Consider the following 19,624-nt stretch of genomic DNA (forward strand, 5'->3'; position numbering starts at 1 on the left):
ATAAACAAAAATGGTTTTTTTTCTCAAAAAAAAGGAAAACAGGTCCTGTCTTGGGGTCGGTACCAGTGGGAGTGAGGAGGCTATAGGGAAACTGTTTAGGAAGGGGAATATGGTGGAAATATTATGTACTCATGTATAGAAACGGAAAAATGAGACCTGTTAAAACTCTTTTAAGAATGGGATGGGGGAGGAGAATGATGTGATGGGTGAATTTAACCAAAATACACTGTGAGCACTTTTTAAAATGTCACAATATATCCCTAGTACAACAACAATATGATAATAAAAAATAGAAAGAAAAGAGTTTGCTATTTAAGATGCATGTCTTCAGCTTTTCAGAAATCTCAATCCGAATTATGTGTTTCCTATAAGTAGCCAAGACTCTGTAAGCAGAACATACTATGTAAGTGCCATATAAGAACTCACAAATTTAGAACCACAGACATTCATGGGAAGGCCAGGTAGTCTAAGATGGTGTAACTTCTTCAAGAGCATGGATTTAACTCCTGAATTTAAAGTTTAGCTAATGAAGAGAGTTCATAAATATTAACCAGCACAGAAAACCACACAAAGTGAATTCAAAGGGAGAAGTAATTGCCCATCTAGTCCCCAGGGTGGGGTAATCTTGTGAAAAAGAAATCTTCACATTTTGTTCCCAGCATGTGTCTATGCAAGGAGGACAAGCTGAGGGAATGACTGGGTTTATTTATGAGATTGCTTAAAGGATACATTACACAGAAGATAAATGAGACAAATTACACAGCCATGTTTGCCCATATACAATCAAATGCTCTGCACCATTGATGTATCCTATAAAATCATGAAATGCTACATAGATTGTACCAAATAGCAGAATGAGGATATTTTGCTCAGAAGGTGTTCAGGAGAGAGCATATATAATAAGTTATTGCATTGCCTAAGTCCTGAAATCACAGATATTGCAGAAAAGATATAGGTAGAAACAACAAGGAAAAATCACTGAGAGAAAACCACAAAGGAAAAGTCCTTGCCCACAAGAGACTTTTGTTCATTGAGTATCCCCACTTCACACAGTGCCACATGCATACTGCACACTGGAAAAGTTGACAAAGGCTGAGTATTAGGTCTTTCCTAAACTCAATAAACTCAATTCAATTCACTAAAAGAAAGTGAGAGTGATATTTAATAAATATGGGTGGGTGAGTGAGTGAAGTGCTTGCTTCATTTTAGGATTCCTTTGCATAATATAGAAAATGAAGATTTTTTTTAAATCTTATGAGGCACCAGTGCTTCCATAAGCCAATATTTATACCAAATATACAAAACCAAAGTGATAAAATGTATTATTGTGCCTAATGCAAACTTCACTGGAACTTCCTTCTCTTTGTAAACAATGTACATTTTTTTGTTTTCTAGTTTACCTGTCAAATATATGGCCTTAAATGACTTGTTCTGTTGAACCTACTTGCAACTTCTGGATGTTTTTCCTCACTATAAAAATACTCTGAAAGTCTTTGTCTCCCCAGTCACTCATGTTCCTGTGAATGAAACCTCTTCAAATATTTTGTTCCATATTATGTTTTACCTTCTTTTCATAAATATTTACAGAATATTTTGTGTAAGCAGGCATTGCTATAGATCATGCCCACACAGCAATGGAGTAGAGAAACACCTGTCTTCTTGAGACTCATAAACCATGATGTTAGACAGGCACACAGCTGCAATTGCCTGGGGACTAAAGCAGAATAGCACAGAAAACAAAACAAATAAAAACATGAATTCTGCCTCTCTGTTTCATAGGACTTCCATTTTCTGCTCTTTTGAAAGAGAAAAAAAAAAACTTCTCTAGAAACCACTTCTGTCTGCAGCTGGGGTACAGTTCCAGTTTTCAGGTTGTCTTTAATTTCAGATTTGGAGGGAACAAAAGAAAACAAGATTGAAACAAGAGACTTGCCAGCAGTACACTTGTACTTTGAGTTCCCCTGTCTACCTGGTGACATACCTGGCATAGCCCTTGCATCACAGCTTCATTCATGTTGACTAGGAGTTTTACCTTTACCCATTGGGAAAGTCAGGATTACATTCCCTTATTTTGTTTAATGAGAACCCCAAGAGCCCAAGAATACAAGTCTTATATTCTCTAACATCACAGCACTATACAAGTCCCACTAATTGGTACAGAGACTTTTCTACTTTTATGAGAGACATTTATGGCAAAATCCTGGTAAAAAGGATGCCTGAAAATAGGTCACAGTTTTAGAAAGGAAAAAACTAATCAGTGCTTCTTAGAATTTCTTCAGAGCACCCAAAACCTCATAGCTTGTTGAGATTCTACTTCATCCTTGGTTTCTTGCCTGACATGCTTTGTGATAGTGGTGATGTTTTCATACTCAGATAAGACTCTTGCTATGTGGAGCCCAAACATGTGGGCACCCCAATTCACTTTATGTTTACAACTATAATATATCCATATTTATATTTCCAGGCCCAAATGAAGTTTCCAGACACCTACTATTAAAGCTGCAATGAAAGCTGAATGTCTGGCTCAGTGGTAGAACATTTGCTTAACATGAATGAGCCCCTGGGGTCAATCTCCAGCACCACACATACACACACAAAAATTTTCTATATAATCACTATTTCATATCTGCTCTAATATGTAATTTGAATAATATCTTAACAATTCAATTTGATTTTATATGTTTTAAAAACTAAAAGATGAAAAATACCCTAAAACAACATTTTGAGTGTTTCTACTTTCCAACATTTTTCCTCACAATATTCTGTACCTACAGGTGTGTTACCAGCAATGAAACCATATTGCAATAGCTTATGTCCATTCCATTCATTCTTTAAGACCAATGCTCTTCAACAGTACTCACTAAAAATGGAAATATTTATAGACCAGCCAATATGAGAGTTATATTGAACTAGACCCAAATCAAATACTTGAAATATGACTGTTGAGACAAATGAACTAAACTTTTAATTTCATCAGATATTAATGAATTTAATTTAAAAATGTGATTAGTGGCCATCATATTGGATAGGTCCTACCCTGTGAGTCAATAAGGATAGTTCTTTCGTCTTTCATTTCTTTATGTGTGCCAACTATAATAGTCAGGAGAGTTTAGATTTTGCTGTGGTAACAAACCCCCAAACTTTCATTTTTTAACATTGTAAAGATTATTTCTTGATCAACACACTTCGACTGTTAGTGGATGGGAGCTTTAATACTCACCATTATTCAAGGTCTAAGGCTAGTAGAAATTCCAACATCTTGTAATGCCATCATTTGGAGCACAGGACCTGAATGGTTCTCACAGTGTAACAGTGTACTTGGAAATTAAAATCAACTTCTCTGTTTCCTTAAAATCACATTGGCTATTACAAGTCAAATGGAGCAACTGGAAAACCAAGAGGCAGAGAAATGTGGAGTAATACATTGTTAATAATGGTTGGCAATTATCTCTGCCATTAGTACTCTATGAATGCTTCTTGAATATTGAATTGGAGAAGATTTTGGTTTATAAACAAGAGCATGCCAGAGAAATAAAAGAGAAATTATACTGAAGTGGGAAAGTAAAAAACAAACAAAAAATCCAGCTCATTTTGGGAAGATTGATAAGTATAAATTTTGGACATATATAATAGATTAACATGACAAATTTTAGGTTAAGGAATTTAAAACAAACCTGGAACACACCTACTGCTGTACAGTTTGTTCTGGGTCATCAAATCGTCAGTGCTTTTTAAAATGTTTAATTATGACAAATATGACAATGGAAAGAAGGAGTGAGCTTACTTTTTTCTAAAATGGAAATACGGAAAGAGAATACAGATGAAAATTTTGAGAAGTGTTTGAGATGGGCAAGAAATGTAGGCATAGAGGAGAAGAAATGGCTGTCACACCAGCATGCTGACACTTGCAGTATCCCAGGTATTTCTACGAACTTTTCATGCGGACTACTTGGTCTTACTACTCAAGAAACATGTGTGAAGTATATTTTATCTTCTCCCCATTTTAGAGACGAAGGAACAAAAGGATTAATGGAGCAGTAAAGGAGTTTACCCAAAACTATGTAGCTCATGACTGGTGATTTCCTTCATCTATAAAATAAAAAGATTTTATCCTTTGCAAAAAACAGACAAAAATTATAAATGAGACCATGAGGGGCTGTGGAAAACTCCTGAAAAAAATCACTGTAAGGAATGAAACAAGGCAGTAAACCCTCCTTGGTTTTTTCTTTTTTCCTTTATTGTTCTGATGGGTGGAGATATATTGTGGCATTTACACAGGCTCTTACAATGTATCAAATATACTTGAAGTCACCTCCTGTACCATTCTCCTTCAACCTTCCTCTCCGATGTTTCCTGGAGGATTTTCAACAGGTATCATTTTTGCATTTACATACATGTGTACACATTTTTTGCACCATATCCACCCTCTTACCCCCTCTCCCCACCACCTCCTGCCTCCTTGGCTTTTAAAAGCATATCCTTGCACTCCCATTTTCCACCACCAAATCAGTGGCTGGGTGAAGAGACAGAAAGGACTCCTAAACACAGACCTGAGGTAACCATTTTCTAGTTTTGTTGGAACTGATTGTGAAAATTTCAATACCTTCTATCTCCTTTCTATTCAAATCACCAGTTAATGATTTTGAATTTTATTTCTTTTAATTAACATAATCATTGTACATATCTATGGGATACTATGTGTTGTTTCAATACATGAATGCATTTTATGATGATAAAATCAAAGTAATTATCATACCCATCACCTCAAACACACATCATTTATTTGTGTTGAAAACATTCAAAATCTTCTCTTCTAGCTATTTTGAAATATGCAGCATGTTATTATTAACTCTAGTCTCCCTATTGTGCTATTCAACACCAGAACTCATTACTCCTAGGTAACTGCAACTTTCTACCCATTGAGGTTTCTTTTTTGTTCTACTTGTTTTAACTCCTATCTTGGATAATGACCAACTTCACAGGAAATTGAGTTAGATGCTAACAACATGCCTTGTAATTATTTAATTTTCTTAACTTCTCTCAAATTGATTGCCATTTTAAGCTATATTAATTTCAATTGTTATCAGTCCAGAAATTGGTCCATTTAGATTTAAACCATTTGCATCTTATTTGTTGACATTTGAGTTTAGGCTATTTTTCATTCTCTATTCACCATTGTAACTGATAATTGGATTGGAAGTTGAGGGTAGTTTTTCCATATGTGATAGAAAATCACATATACTGCTGTCTTTAAGGTCAACACTCTTCCTTCTAATTATTGCTAAACCTTTTCATAGCATTGTTTTGAAAACATTTCTGAGGTGAATAGAATGTTAGCTACTGAAAATTTATAGGCCTTCAGCTAATCCATTTTGGTACTCTACAAATCAGTACAGGTTCAGAAACAAAAGTCCCTGTGCAAAGTCATGCGCTGTCACATCGATTTTTCCAAGGTGGCAATGCATTTTGCTGAGAACAGATGACATCTGTGCAAAATCAAGTAACTCTAGACAACAACTTTGAAAGAGCCATAAGTTTTCATCCATTTCCTAATGTCATATTTCCCAAGTTACCTTATGTTGTCATTCCTACTCTGTGTTGATGTTTTGGAAATAGAAACTAAAAATTAAGCTTTATTTTGGAATGCTATTTTGGTTGATAAAAATACTTGTCATTATCCTTATCATAACCACTGATGTTTGCCAATGCATTTGGTTCAGTGATGAACTGAGCACTATAGAGAGGTAATATCAAGCACAGAAATTACTGCTTTGCTGCTCCCATAGAGGAGTTCTGTCCTGTTTTCTAAAGTTGTAACATTGTTCTTGAATCTTTTAGTATTTATGTATGCAAAGGAAATCATAAGGTACATTTTTTCCTAGGAGAGGGTTTAGAGTGATGAGGTATTAACTCTGTAAAATCACCTAAAATGACCTGATATCTTTAACATAATTACTTGCCCACTCATTCATAAGCACTTAAACTCCAAGAGACAGTTAGTGACTATGGTCAATCTTTTCTTAGTAGAAGCAACAGAAGCCTAGATTAACTAGACAAGAATGTAAGTTAGATTTCATTGCTCCTGTGTGACATTTGGATATGTGAGAATTATCTTTTACCCAGGGAGAAACTGATTTTCACTTCAATGAGAATTTTACTTAGATTTGTTTTTGAAACATACATATTCAGAAAAAGTAGACACAGCCTTCATAGGCACATGTATTGCATGCATGCACGTGTGTGTGTGTGTGTGTGTGTGTGTGTGTGTATCCTTGCAGGAGAATACTAGGAAAAGGAAAAACGTAGAAAAATATTTTTCTCAGAGTAACTAATATAAATATTTTGAACTATCATGTCATTGAGATGTAATCAAATACAAAATAGTCATGGTTTTAAGGGTACGGTTTAACAAGGTTTGAAAAATGTGTGTAGTACTATAACCACCAACACAATCAAGACACAGACATCTTTATTTCCATCCTCCACAAAACTTCCCTCAAGTACCTTATCTTCCCATGTCTAGTGACTGGCAAACAGTTATTCACTTTCTGATTTATAATTTTGTTGTTTTAAAGGTAACCTTATAACATGTAGTTCTCTTTGTTTTTTGTCACTGTTAACACAATATCTCTGAGATCCATTCATATTGTGTCACGAATCAGCAATCCATTCCATTTTATTTCTGAGCAATATTCTATTGTATAGTAATGCAAACATACTCCACAATGTGTTTATCTGTGTGTGTTTAGTTGACAGACATTGAGTTATTTCTTACTAAGGTTGTTAGGAACAAAACTGCTATGAGCTACTGAGCACAAGTTTTTGAACAGACATTTGGTATAATTTCTCTGGTGCATAAATACCTAAAAGTAAAATTCCCAGGTCTTCTGTATATGTTTAGCTTTATTAGAAACTTCCAGACTCTTTCCCAGCACAGATTTGCCATTTTAAATTCCCAGTGCTCCACACTCTTGACCAGTATTTGGTGATTATTTGCTCATTTGTTTATTTGGCCATGCTAGTGAGCTTGCGGTGCTAACTCCTGTCCTTTAAATGTTCATTTCCATAAGAATGAATGAATTTGAGCATCTTTATGTTATTTATTCAAAGTTCAATATATTTTTTGTGAAGAACCTGTTCAAGCTTTTTGTTCACTATTACTTGAGTTTTTTTCTTTTTACTATTATGTTGAAGAGTTATTTATGTACTATAGAAACAAATCCCTTACAAAAAATTTGTTTTATAAATATTTTTTCCTTAGCTTGACAGAAACAATTTTCAAAGAAAGAGAAAAATCAAGAACTTAGTGCACAGCTTCAGGCTTGTTTATAAATCCACAGTGACCAAAAGAGGTGCTACAATATTAGTGTAAATGTGGACCTGTGGAACAAAATAGGCTCTTTTATTCTAACTAGACTAAATATAAATAGTATAAATATAAATATATAATATAGAAATAACCTCACACACAATATTTGATTTTTAATAAAGTACTACCATAGTGTTTTTATGATAAAAAGGATAGACTTTTTAATAAATTGTATTAAAATTTTTGATATCCATGTAGAAAATATGTAAACCTCATTCTACATAACAAAATCTACTTGACTAGGAGGTGGGTATCAGGAGGATCATAGTTTGAAGCCAGCCCAGGGAAAAGTTGGTGAGACCCTAGCTCAGTAAACCAGACATAGTGGTAAATGCCTGCAATCCCAGCTACATAGATTCAGAGGTAGGAGATTTGTAGTCTGAGGCCGGCCCGGGAAAAATGCACAAGACCCTATCTGAAAATAACTGAAAAAAGCAAAAAGGCCTGAGTATGTGACACAAGTGGTAGAGAACTTGCCTGGCAAGCATAAGCCTCTGAATCCATACCTTAGTACCACCAAAAAAAAAGAAGAAAAAAAAAAAAAAACCTTGAGACATAGAAGCAGAACTAACAGAAGTTCTAGAAGAAGAGAAAGGACAATATCACTTGACCTTTAGCTAGACCAGGATTCCTTAGAGAAGATAAAATTCACAGGCTATAAAATAATTACAATAGCTTTGTAACCTTGAACCTTAATGGCATAATCCCTTCCCTCAGAAGTGAGTGAAAGAGATTCAGTTTATAAATGTGCCTTGCACATAGGATGAAACACAACACTGTGTCCTCATTAGCTGATTCTAAATCACCACCACTGCTAGGGTAAAGAAATTGACATCTCTGTGTTAAGAAGATTTGAGCTCTGATCCAATAACATAGGGACAGAGTACTTTCCATTTTGTCTCCACATTTCTTCTAACTAAAATATGTCAAGAAGCACTTGTGTACAATGGAAAATAATGGATGCTTATTTTTAACAAATGATTTACTTAATCATTATCCCTACTATGTGTAAGTCACTATGGACTAATGAAAAGAATCTCCTCTGCTGGAGATTTTCATAATACTTCAGATACAAAATATAAGAAATTATAAATTTTGGAGTTGTAAATTCACTATATATATATATATATATATAATCTACTGAACTTTCTAATTTTGTTTTTAAAAGGTAGTATATCTTCATAATTCTTCAGTTTTTTGAACTAATAAATTTTCCATATATTTGTGTTTTACAATGTAACTATTCATTATTCTTTGTGTTTTCTATTTATTGTTACACTTCCATATTTGCCATAGCATGTATCACCCATCTGGTCTCACCTACAGATGATCCATTATGCTGTAGACTTCTACAAATTTCTGATTGCAGATTCTTTATTTTCAAGACTCAGGCCTATTTAAAGCTAATAGTGAAGCTTTAATTGTCTTATAGGCAGAATAATACTAACTTTGTGTTCAAGAAAAGTATATTTAAGGCTACACAACCTGACTGTATAGCCAGAAGCAAAGTGAACAGAGCCTTTGCTATATCCAGGTAATTTTTGGCAAATAGATACCATGGTCCTTCTTTTAAGTTTTCTTTTTCTTCCTTTTTTTCGCCCCCCCCAAATTTTCTTCATAGCACAAGTGATCAAAAAGATATAGGCAGTTTACTGGGGGAAAGAAATCCAGGTATAAACTTCTTTGTGGCTTTTTCCCATTTGGTAGGTGATCCTTTGTTTAAACCCTGGGAATTCTTAAGCTCTAAGCCTAAATCAGCTGCCTTTGAGCCTTAGGAGAAAGACTCTAGTTTGGTTAGTGGATTTCCCCTAATTCTAGTAAACACAAAAGTCACTTAGTAAATATTCACTGTCTAGGTCTCTACCCTAGAAATCAAGACCAACACCTAATTATATTCTATACTTTTCTTTATGGACCTTGTAGGATGAAGGAAAAGGTCAAAGATAGGATTGTATCATCTCTGTCTCTAAATTCAAATACCATTTTAATCTTGCCACATTTACTCTCAGCATTAGTAATCTAACTTGTGTGTTTTTCATGCCTTCTTATACTCACATACTTCACATTGGCAGAGGCTTCCTGAATTTTCCCTGAATTTAAATAGAAATACACTCCTCTGTTGACATATTCTTCGTAACTCCTAGCACTATCTTAAATAAATATGTTCTATACTATAGCCTTGGGAAATTGAAATAACGTTTGAGGATAAACCTGTGGCTTTTGAGTGTGTGAAGGCCCTGGAGACTTGTGGGGTCTTCAGTCATGATTGAGAGTTGAAGCAGCAACCCAAAGGCCAGCACAGCACTATTTATGGCCTCTCCTAACTGCCCAGCTCCAGCCAGAGGCAGTGCAGCAGGAAAGCAGACATTGTGGGAAAAATTCAATGAAGCAGTGGCATAAGAGGGAGGAAATACTGCTTCAGCAATAAAATTCTTTACTAATAAAGTTGGCTCTCACTTGTCTGTGAATCCTGGAGAAACCAAGGCACATTGAAACATTCATGACTTCCAGCTTTATCGACCCTGCTTTTCTCATCTGTACTTGTTTTCAACCAGGCAATCATCTCACCCATCCATTCAACATGTATTTATTGAGTTCCAAGAGCTATATTTAGCTTCTGGAATATTAAAATTAAAATAAACTCCCTGAGGCTGTTTGTACCTGTCTCTACCCAATTGCTTTAGAGACAGGTAGACAGAAAGACAGGTCCTACTATGAAATGAAAAAGAGGAGCAGTTGGGAGGACAAAGGGAGAGACACCTAATCTAAAGATATAGATCCAATAGTGAAAATTCATGTGCTGAAACTCAGACATGTCTTTTCTAGACAGTCTTTGTTTAATCCTATATTCTAGAAGAGTCCTTTATAGTATATTTGGGAAACCAAATTTTTTTTAAATTCGAAAGGTGATGATAGTATACCAAGTGTTATTTCATGGATACCACTTGGGAAATTTGGAAATATTCTTACAGAGAGGATTTGAAGATATTATCTCAACTGCCCAGTAGTATAAAACTCACAGGATTCTGCCTCCTAAGAAAGAAATAGTTTTAAGAGAAGAGCAATCAAAAGAAGTTCCAAATCTGTACATTTCTCACCCAGTCTACATTAAAAAGACTTCAATTTTTTTTTTGGAATAAAAAATATACACTATCATATTCTAGAGCCTTTGCTCTAGAATATGTTCAACAAGTACTCTAAATCTACATATTAACTATAAATAAGATTATTATGAATGATCTAAAAATACCTTATGGAAATGAAAAATTATTTTTGGATGAAATATGCTAATACTGTTTCAAAATTCTTTCTTATTGATCAAATCAGTATAGCTTCAAAGTGTTTCCCACGAAGTGTGAAAAGACATGAAAAATAAATGTTCTTGAAACTTATTAAATTTGCTGGTGAATTAGTCAGTAAAAGCTATCCTTCCCATGTAAATTCTTCCTTAATCAAGGTTTCAAATACTTGTTACGGTAATTGGTGAAAGGAAAGTGAAGCTGAAAAGAGAGACCCAGCAAGAAAGCATCTGTGACCTTCACAAGCAGCAGGTCCTTATTAGGGAGAGGAGAGCTGAGAGGGACCCTCAGCCATAAGAGTAACACTCTGAGAGAGATGAGAGCACACCTTTCTTACAAACGAGGTTTTTAAGACCCCTGTGGAGTGGGAGAAAGAAGACTGGATGGGACGGGGGCATTAGGTAAGATGAATGTGAAGGGGGAATGGAGGGAGGTGTAGGACATGGGGAAAGGGGCTGAACATGGGGGGAAAAGCTGGATATTAGCAAGAAGGTCATTAGTCTGGGCAGCGAGTCATGCATATTGTTTCTATCTGGCTCTTTTATGAGAAGTAGCCATGTTTACATTGTTCAAGTGTTTCTCAATATTCCAGAATTTCAGGCTCTTTATAAGTGATAAGGGGAATCTCTGGTCTTCTGGCTACTTCCTGCTGGCCAGGGATGATGTGGGGGGTTGTTGAGCCTGGAGAGAATGTAGAAGCATGATGGCTTTAAATTGCTCCCCTAAGGTAGCCTGAGAAATGACTGTAATATGCTCCTATAAAAATTTTTGGAGGACATTTATAAGACATGGTAGAAACATAAAAGCCAGACAAACAAGGATGAGAGGAACTGCCAATGGGATGAGCCATGGATATAGGGAGGAAAGGATATTAGTAGGCTGTGAAGATGTTAGCTGTTGTGCCCTATCTCTAAGTTTTTTTTACTCCGTCTCTACCTATGCCAGATTTATTGGTAAAGAAACAACAATTTTCCCCTAAGAAGTGGCGTAGCCTGCCTTTTTCAGCTGTGAGGAGATCTAATCCCATCCTGTTTTGTAAGACCACCACTGTTAATGAATCAATCTGATCCTGGATTGCTGAAATCTGTAAGGCAATGTCATTGAGGCTTTCCTTTAGAGCTGTGGATAGTTTTTGGAACTGGCTGATTGACACCTCTAAGTCAGCTGATTCTGTCCCAATCCCAGTTAAGAGGTTTAGTCCCACCACTAGGGGAGAGAGATTGATATCTCTTTTTGTGTGTATAAAGCTGACAATGGGGACAGGACTGATTTCTGAGTTGAAAGTATAGAAGATACTTTCTCCCCCTGTGGAGGGGAAGAGGCATCCCATTAATTAGAAAGAGAGGAGGGGTTCCAGCTAGTCTATGTTTTGTTCTCTTTCATATGAGTGGAAGGAGGAGTACAGGGAGGATGTTAAAAGGGGTTGTAAGAGAGGAAAAGAAGCACTATTGGGTGTGGGGGATTCCATGGTAAGTCAGTGGGTTGGTGGGTAGAGGAAATGCTAGGAGTGGGATATAAATATCAGTTTGCAGTCACTTTTGGAGAAGGAATTTGGGTAGAGTCCTGGTATGTTAAAGACTAGAATGGCATTGAGTGGAGTCTACCATTACAAAAGTCTGATATGGCTGTAGTGAAATTGCCCCGGGGGGGGGGGTATGAGAGTGTGTTGGAATGGATAAATTAGAGGTTGAGAAATAGGCCATTTTCATGTGTTTATACCTGCTGTCCCTTTGGTTAAAGAATTGGAATTGGCTATTATGAGGGGGTGGAAGGAAGAGAGTCTTTGCGCATTGGGAAATATTAAGAGAAACTATGGGTTTGGAATCCAGGAACTGGGGTCTTTATATACATAATGGTGTGGTCCATAGAGGTCAGCTTATGCTATAGAGCCTGTCACAAGAGGGGGTGTCTTTGAGGGGGTGGAATGTTGTGGTTTCTCTACTAGAGGTGTTAACTGGAGTTTTAAATCAAATAGTGCCTAGGAAGCAGTTTTAGCATTATTGCTCTGTGAACAGCAGGCAAAGAACATGGAGCCTATATGGGTGGAGCTCTGGTATAAGGTGTCCTTTGTGTTGCTCCATTCCACCAGAATGGCAGGTTGTACACTCAGATCCTTTTCAGTGGATCTCGTGCAGATCCAGCAAGAGGAGAGATTAGGATTGACAGCTAAAAGTAGTTGGATAGAGGCATTAATCAAGGGAGAGTACTCAGATAAAAGAGGTGTGGCCATCACTGCTTGCTGGAGAGACAGGGAGAGGATTATCTGCATAAAGACAGTAGAGGTAAAGAAGGGATTCATGAGAAGAGTGGTGAGGGTTGAATGTGAAGAAAAGGCAAAAGGAAAAGAAGAGTTATTTTCTCAGACATGAAATCCATGAGACCTCCTTGTAGCCAAAGGCCTGAGACAATTTCTGTGAGGTTTTCTTGTGGCAGGTGATAATTGTTAAGTTGGCTCTGGAGTATCTGGAGGAAGGTCTGGTACAGTTGGAGACATTGATTCATCAGTCTCCTGGATAGAGGACAGATGGGTGATATGGATCTCGGTGGGTCCAGATCTGGTGGAGGGAACAGGAGGGGGTGGTGCATCGGGGAGGGGAGATGAAGCTCATTTTATAGAAGAAATATGTACCCAGGGTTTGTATTCTTGTAGTTTAACAGCTGTGGGGATTAAAATAGGAGGTTGTAAGGAGGAGGGTATTGGTCCCTTGTCATAAACCCATTCCTCTATCTGAACTGGGTCGAGGTTTGCAGGAGAAAGAGAGGTGGGTTTCAGGAGGTTGGTGTCTAGGTAGGTCCAAAGTGTCATTTTCATGTAGGGTAGTAAAGAAGAAAGCAGAGGAGGGGGAATGTTAGGGGGTGTTGTAGGAAGACACAGTGTCACTAGAGGGCGCCCATATAGGGCTTCAAAAAACCTAATTAGGAGAGGTTTTTGATGGAGGGCTTTTTTAGGTACAGAGGAGAACTAAAGGTAACAGTTTGATTGAGTCCAGTTGAAGTTCCTGAGTAAGTTTGGTGAGTGTGTTTTTTAGGGTCCGGTTGGCTTTTTCTACTTTTCCAGAGGATTGGGATGGTATGGGATATGGAAGTGCCATGTTGACCCAATCTGTGAGGTCAATTGTTGGATGATGGTAGAAGTAATTTCTGGCCCATAATCTGATTGTAGTGATATAGGGAGACCAAAATGGGGCATGATCTCCCTGAAAAGCATGGTGGCCACTGTGCAGGCTCTCTTTTTAGTAGTGGGAAAAGCTTTGATTCATTCTGTGAAGGTGTCAATAAATACTAGAAGATACCTAATGCACTTAATGGGGGGCATATTAGTAAAATCCACTTGCCAGTCTGACCTGGGTAAGTGACCTCTTGCCTTGTGGGTGGGAAAAGAGGGGGGGGCAGATGTTTAATAAGGGGTTAGTTTTGAAGCATATATTGCAAGAGGATGAGATTTCTTTTTTTAGTGTTTTGTGGAAGTTAGGATTAGGAGTGACGTGGGTCTTAATAAAATGAAGTAAAGTCAGAGGGTTAGAATGGGAGACTTGATGGAGGGCAGTTAACATGGGTTTAATTTGTTGTTCTGACAGAACGAGAATATTATTAAGACAACAGTATCCTTTGTGCTGGCTAGCACCCTGAGTTTTTAATACTTCTATCTCTTTTTGTGTGTAATTATAGTGAATTGGTAGAATGACCTGGGGGGAGGGCGGTGTTGGGCTGCCTGTTTAGCTGTGGTGTCTGCCAAATTATAACTAACAGATATGAAGGTGTTGTCTTTTTGATGTCCTTTACAGTGATGAATGGCAGTTTTGTGAGGGAGAGTGGCTGCTTGTAAATGGGCCATGATATGTTTTGCACTGGTTATTGGGGATCCCTAGTTGTTAAGAAGCCCCATTCTTCCCATATCTGGCTATTAGAATGGATGATATTGTATGTGTACCTTGAAACTGTATAAATGTTAACTGTCTTATCTTTTGCCCTCTGTAATGCTTGTGTAGGAGCATACAGTTCTGCCTGTTAGGAGGTGGTTGTAGGAAGAAGGCTGTTTGTTTCTATTATTTTATATGTATTACTACTTGGTGCCCCTCAATTATTACATATCTTGATCTAGCTGCAGAGGTAGTGGAGACCTTTGTAGAACTGCCGCCTATAAACCAGGTGGGGGTGTTGAATATGGGGATGTCTAGGATATGACAAAAGCTTGTAAGTGAGTCATCAAGTACATGAATACAGTCATGAACTGGGGGCTGTGGGTTAGGTGGCATGTTTGAGGGTAAGAGGGTAGCAGGGTTTAGTTGCTGACAATGCCAGAAAGTTAGATTGGGTTATAAGAGAAAGGAGTATAAGATCTGAACATGAGATGGGGAGATGGAGTTAAGAGCTTTGTGGCTAATGAAGTCCTGAATATTGTGAGATGACTAGACTGTCATAGGTAAGTTGAAGGTTATTTTTTGAGCTTCTGGTATTAAGAGAGCTGCTGTGTCCAATACTTTTAGGTAGACCAGCCAGCCCTAATAGGGTTTAGTTGTTTTGAGAGGTAAGCTATAGGAGCCATTGAGTCTTCTGCACTTTGGGCCACCAAGCCCAAGGCTTGCCTTTTGTCTGAGAGTATGTATAGATGAATAATCTCATTAGGATTTGGAATAGAGAGTGCAGGTGCCCTTGACAAAGCTTGCTTGAGGAGATTAAAAGGGATTAGAAAGGCCCTGGGGCAGGGGAAAGGCTCATCTGGGTCCCCTTTATCAACCCTATATAGTGGCTTGGCTATTATTGAATAATTAAAAATCCAGATTCTAAAATACCCAGTTAATCCTAGAAAAGCAAAAATGTCCCTTTTTGTCTTGGGAAGAGGAATTTAGAGTATGGCAGTTTTTCTGTTTTGAGGTATTTGACGATATCCTGGAGTTAATAAAATTTGAGCCTTATTTCTCAATACTCAATATCTCCAATGTGCTCATGAATTAAGGAGAATAATGGTGGGGGTCTCAAATAAGTATTTTGAGGGTCTACATAGAAGAGGTCATCTACATACTGGATGAGCTTGCTTGGGAAAAGATTGAAGGAATTGAGATTCTGCTGTAGGGCTTGGCCAAAAAGGTGGGGGGAGTCTCTGAATCCTTCAGTGAGGACCATCCAGGTTAGCTATTGGGTGTAGTGAGTAATGGGATCTGTCCATGTGAAGGTAAATAAGGGTTGGGAGGAGGGATGTAAGGGAATCTGAGATTTAGGACTGAAAAGAAAGAGGTTTGGGGAGGAATCTGGGACCGAAGAGTATATTGCTCAGGAACCACAGGATGAATAGGGTTAATGGCAGCACTGATTTTTCTGAGGTTTTGGACTAGTCTAAAGGAGCCATTGTTTTTTAACTGGAAGGATGGGAGTGTTGCAAGGGGAGTTATCAGGGATTAAGAGATGAGAAGTTTTGAGTTGATGTACAATTAATTTTAATCCCATTATGTCCTTCCCTGCCCAAGGGATGTTGTGGGATGGTGATGGGAGTGGAGGGATCTTTAAGAGTAATCTTAAAAAGAGTATGATGTGAAGCTATGGAGAGATGGGATTCATCTTAAACTTGGTGACTGACTTCCTAGGGGTTTTGGGCTGTGGAAGTTCCTCTATAGGGAGAATAACTTGCATGGGCTGGCTAGGATTAATGGATGGGATAAAAATAGTGGTTTTGAGTATATGAAGCATATCTTATCCTAATATTGGAAAGGGATAAACTGGAATAACCAAGAAGGGTTGTGTGAAGGACTTAGATCTAAAAGTGCTGTAGAGTGTAGCAGGAAGGCAATGAGGGGGAAAAGAGACTAATCAGTGCTAGAGTAAAACAAAGAAAAAACTGGAGTTGGGAAATGTTCCCTGGAGACCAAAGAAAGGTCACTTCACCCCAGAGGTTAAAACAGCCAATGAAAAAACATGTGATTATCTATGGAACAAGCTGTATCCCCCCCACCACCACCATTCCTGTAACCTGCTCTAAATGGTATATAAGGAAAGCCCCCTTTGTTCTCAGGGCTCAGCCTTTGGACAGTAGTCTGCAGAGTTGCTGCTGGGTTGCTTAATAAACTTGCTTCTCAAAAGCTTTGGTACCCTCTGTCTCTGTCTAAGCCCTCCTGCAACAGAAGAGGGTGTTATGTCAGGCATACTTGGTATGCCACTTACTCCAACAATGGGGAAGGAGGCCTTTTTACTGGGACCCGCATATTCAGTTAAAACTGATCTGGAAGCCCCAGTATCAAGGAATAAAGAAATATGTTTTCAAGATACCATCCCACTTACCCATGCATCAGTAGACTTGCCAGTGGTGGGGGCTTTATGATCCGGGTTTTGTCAGTCCCCCAGAGGAAACATCAGTACTGGATCTTTGGTTGGGGCACTATTGGGAATTGGAGGCCATCCATGAGGAAAAAGCTGTTTTCCCTGCGGGCAATCCATCTTCCAGTGTCCCTATTGTCCACATTGTGGGAAAGGCCTTGATGGGCATGAATTAGAGAAAGATTTTGCCCAATGTCCCAGATTTGGGTTTCCAAATCACAAGCAGACCTTGGAGGGCTGTTTGCTGGGTCTCTTGGGTGGGATTTTTGGGGTGAAATGGGGTGTCTGGTTTTGGTTTTGGAGAATAGAGGCCAGCACTTGAATTTTGTGTGGGTATTTTTATCCCTTAATTTTTGGCTTCCTCTTCCTTATTACAAACCTTAAAGGCTGCCTTTATTAAGGTTTGTTGGGGCTTCTGGGAGCCCTCTTCAAGTTTTTGTAGCTTTTTTTAGGTGTCTGGATCTGACTAACTGATAAAGTAGAGTTGTAAAGAAAATATGGCCCTCTTGGGAGGCAGGGTTTAAATTATTAATTTGATCGTTGTCTCCATAAGGCAATTGAGAAAGAGGGAGGGGTTTTCATCTGGATCTTGTGTGACTTCTTTGATCTTATTGTAGTTGACTCGCTTATGGCTATTTTTGTCCATGCCTGCCAGTAGGCTGGAAATCATATGATCCTGTGAATTTGATCTCAGGTCCCCATCTTGATAGCTCAATTGAGGCTCCATCTTAGATGCTTCCTCAATGGCAGGGGGTATGTCTATTAGGATGTTGGTCAGCATGTTGTTCTGCTGCCTTCCATATGCTTTCTTTTTTATCCTCTGTGAGGGTATCATTAATAATGTTATAAGTGTCACCCCATGTGAGGGCATAGGCCTGAATAACATGAAGGAATTCCTTATGGTATCTTGTTGGATTGTTTGAAAATAATCCCAATCTTTGTTCAATTTGGAAGATATATAGCATAGAAAAATAGACATGGACTCTGACTCTTCCACTCCTGCCACCGCCCATAGGGAGAGAATGGGAACTGGAGGGGGATGTGTACATGTGAGTAGTTGTAGGAGAGTGGGAACATGTGTTTGGGATCGGGTGTGAAGAAGGGACAAAGGAAGTGAAGGAGCCGGGACTGAGGAAGGGTTTTCTAGGGAAAGAGGTGGGGAAGAGTCTTCCAGAGAGGAGAAGGGACTTTAAGGAGTTGGGTTGGGGAAGGAGGGATCACTAAATGGGGTTCCTCGGTGGGATGTAAATCAAAAGTTGATGGGAGGGTATTAGGAGCATGAGCTGAGGGGCAAGGGTGAGAACAAAGAAGAAGTACTTTAAGGGGAATGCAGTTTGAACAAAGGGAAGGTTGAGACTTGAGATAAAGGAAAGCTGGAAAATAAGGGGCCTCTTGCCATTTGCCATTTTTCACTATAAAATTATCAAAATCTCAGAGAATATTGGGATCAGAAGTGCCAAATTCAGGCCATTTTGAGGCGTTATCTAATGTATGTTATGGCCAAATTTGTGTGGAAAATGGATGAGGTTTTCTTGTTTTAAATTACTGTTTAGGCCTAATTTTGTGAAGTTATGTAGGAGACGCCCCAGGGGTGAGTCAGAGGGCATTGTAGAGTGGGTATTGCCCATGGCCGGGCTTAGGAAGTTTTCTCTAAGGCGTCCCCAGAGAAAGCTTACAAAACTGGGAAAATGAGCCTGGGGCAGTAGGTAGATGTCTGTAACCTATGTAACCAGGGGCCAGACTCACCAGAGGCCAAATGGCTGGAAAAGGAGGGACAGAAGAGAGATAAGAGTACCAAGGGTAAGAATGGCCAGAGATTGACACACTGTGGTGCCACAGAGTGCCTGATGAAAAGGCCAGGTCTTACCCATCCCTGTAGAAATTGGAGCTGGTGTCAGGTGTGCATAGTAGAATCACTGAAAGTCCCTGAAGGAGGTCACAGAGTAGTGGGAGGTTAGGGGTGTATGCATGACCAAAAAGGTCAGGCCCCAGAGTAGTGTGGCTTTCAGGCAGAAAAAGCTGACTAACAATGAATTTTGAGCAGAATTGTGGTAACCCAAGAAGGGCATTTCCCCACCACTTCCCCTCCCCCCCCCCAACTCTCTCCCGAGTTTCAGCATCAAATGAAAGGAAAGTGACCTTCACAAGCAGCAGGTCTTTATTAGGGAGAGGAGAGCTGAGAGGGACCCTTGGCCATCAGACTAACACTCTGAGAGGGATGAGAGCACACCTTTCTTACAAGCTGAGGTTTTTAAGCCCCCTGTGGCTAGGAAAGGGAGGTTGGAAGGGGATGGGCATGTGAAGGGGGAATGGGGAAGGTGCTGGACATAGGGAGAGGTGCTGGACATGGTAGAAAGAGCTGGATAACAGCAAGAAGGTCATTGGACTGGGCAGCCAGCCATGCATGAAGTTTTTCTCTGGCTCTTTTATTAGAGGTGGCCATGTTTGCATTGTTCCAGTGTTTCTCAATATTCCAGCATTTCAGGCTCTTTATTATAACTGGAGCATTTAGAAATGGAAAGTAATCAAATTCATAGTTTCTAAAACTTTTGTTTTTTCAGACAATAATGTCTGTATTTATTTCACAATAAAGAGTTTGGAATTGAACTATGCTATTTTCTCAGCTTAAATTTCTCCTCCATGTGAC

Source organism: Castor canadensis, chromosome 8, assembly GCF_047511655.1.
Source record: "Castor canadensis chromosome 8, mCasCan1.hap1v2, whole genome shotgun sequence".
Taxonomy (NCBI): Eukaryota; Metazoa; Chordata; class Mammalia; order Rodentia; family Castoridae; genus Castor; species Castor canadensis.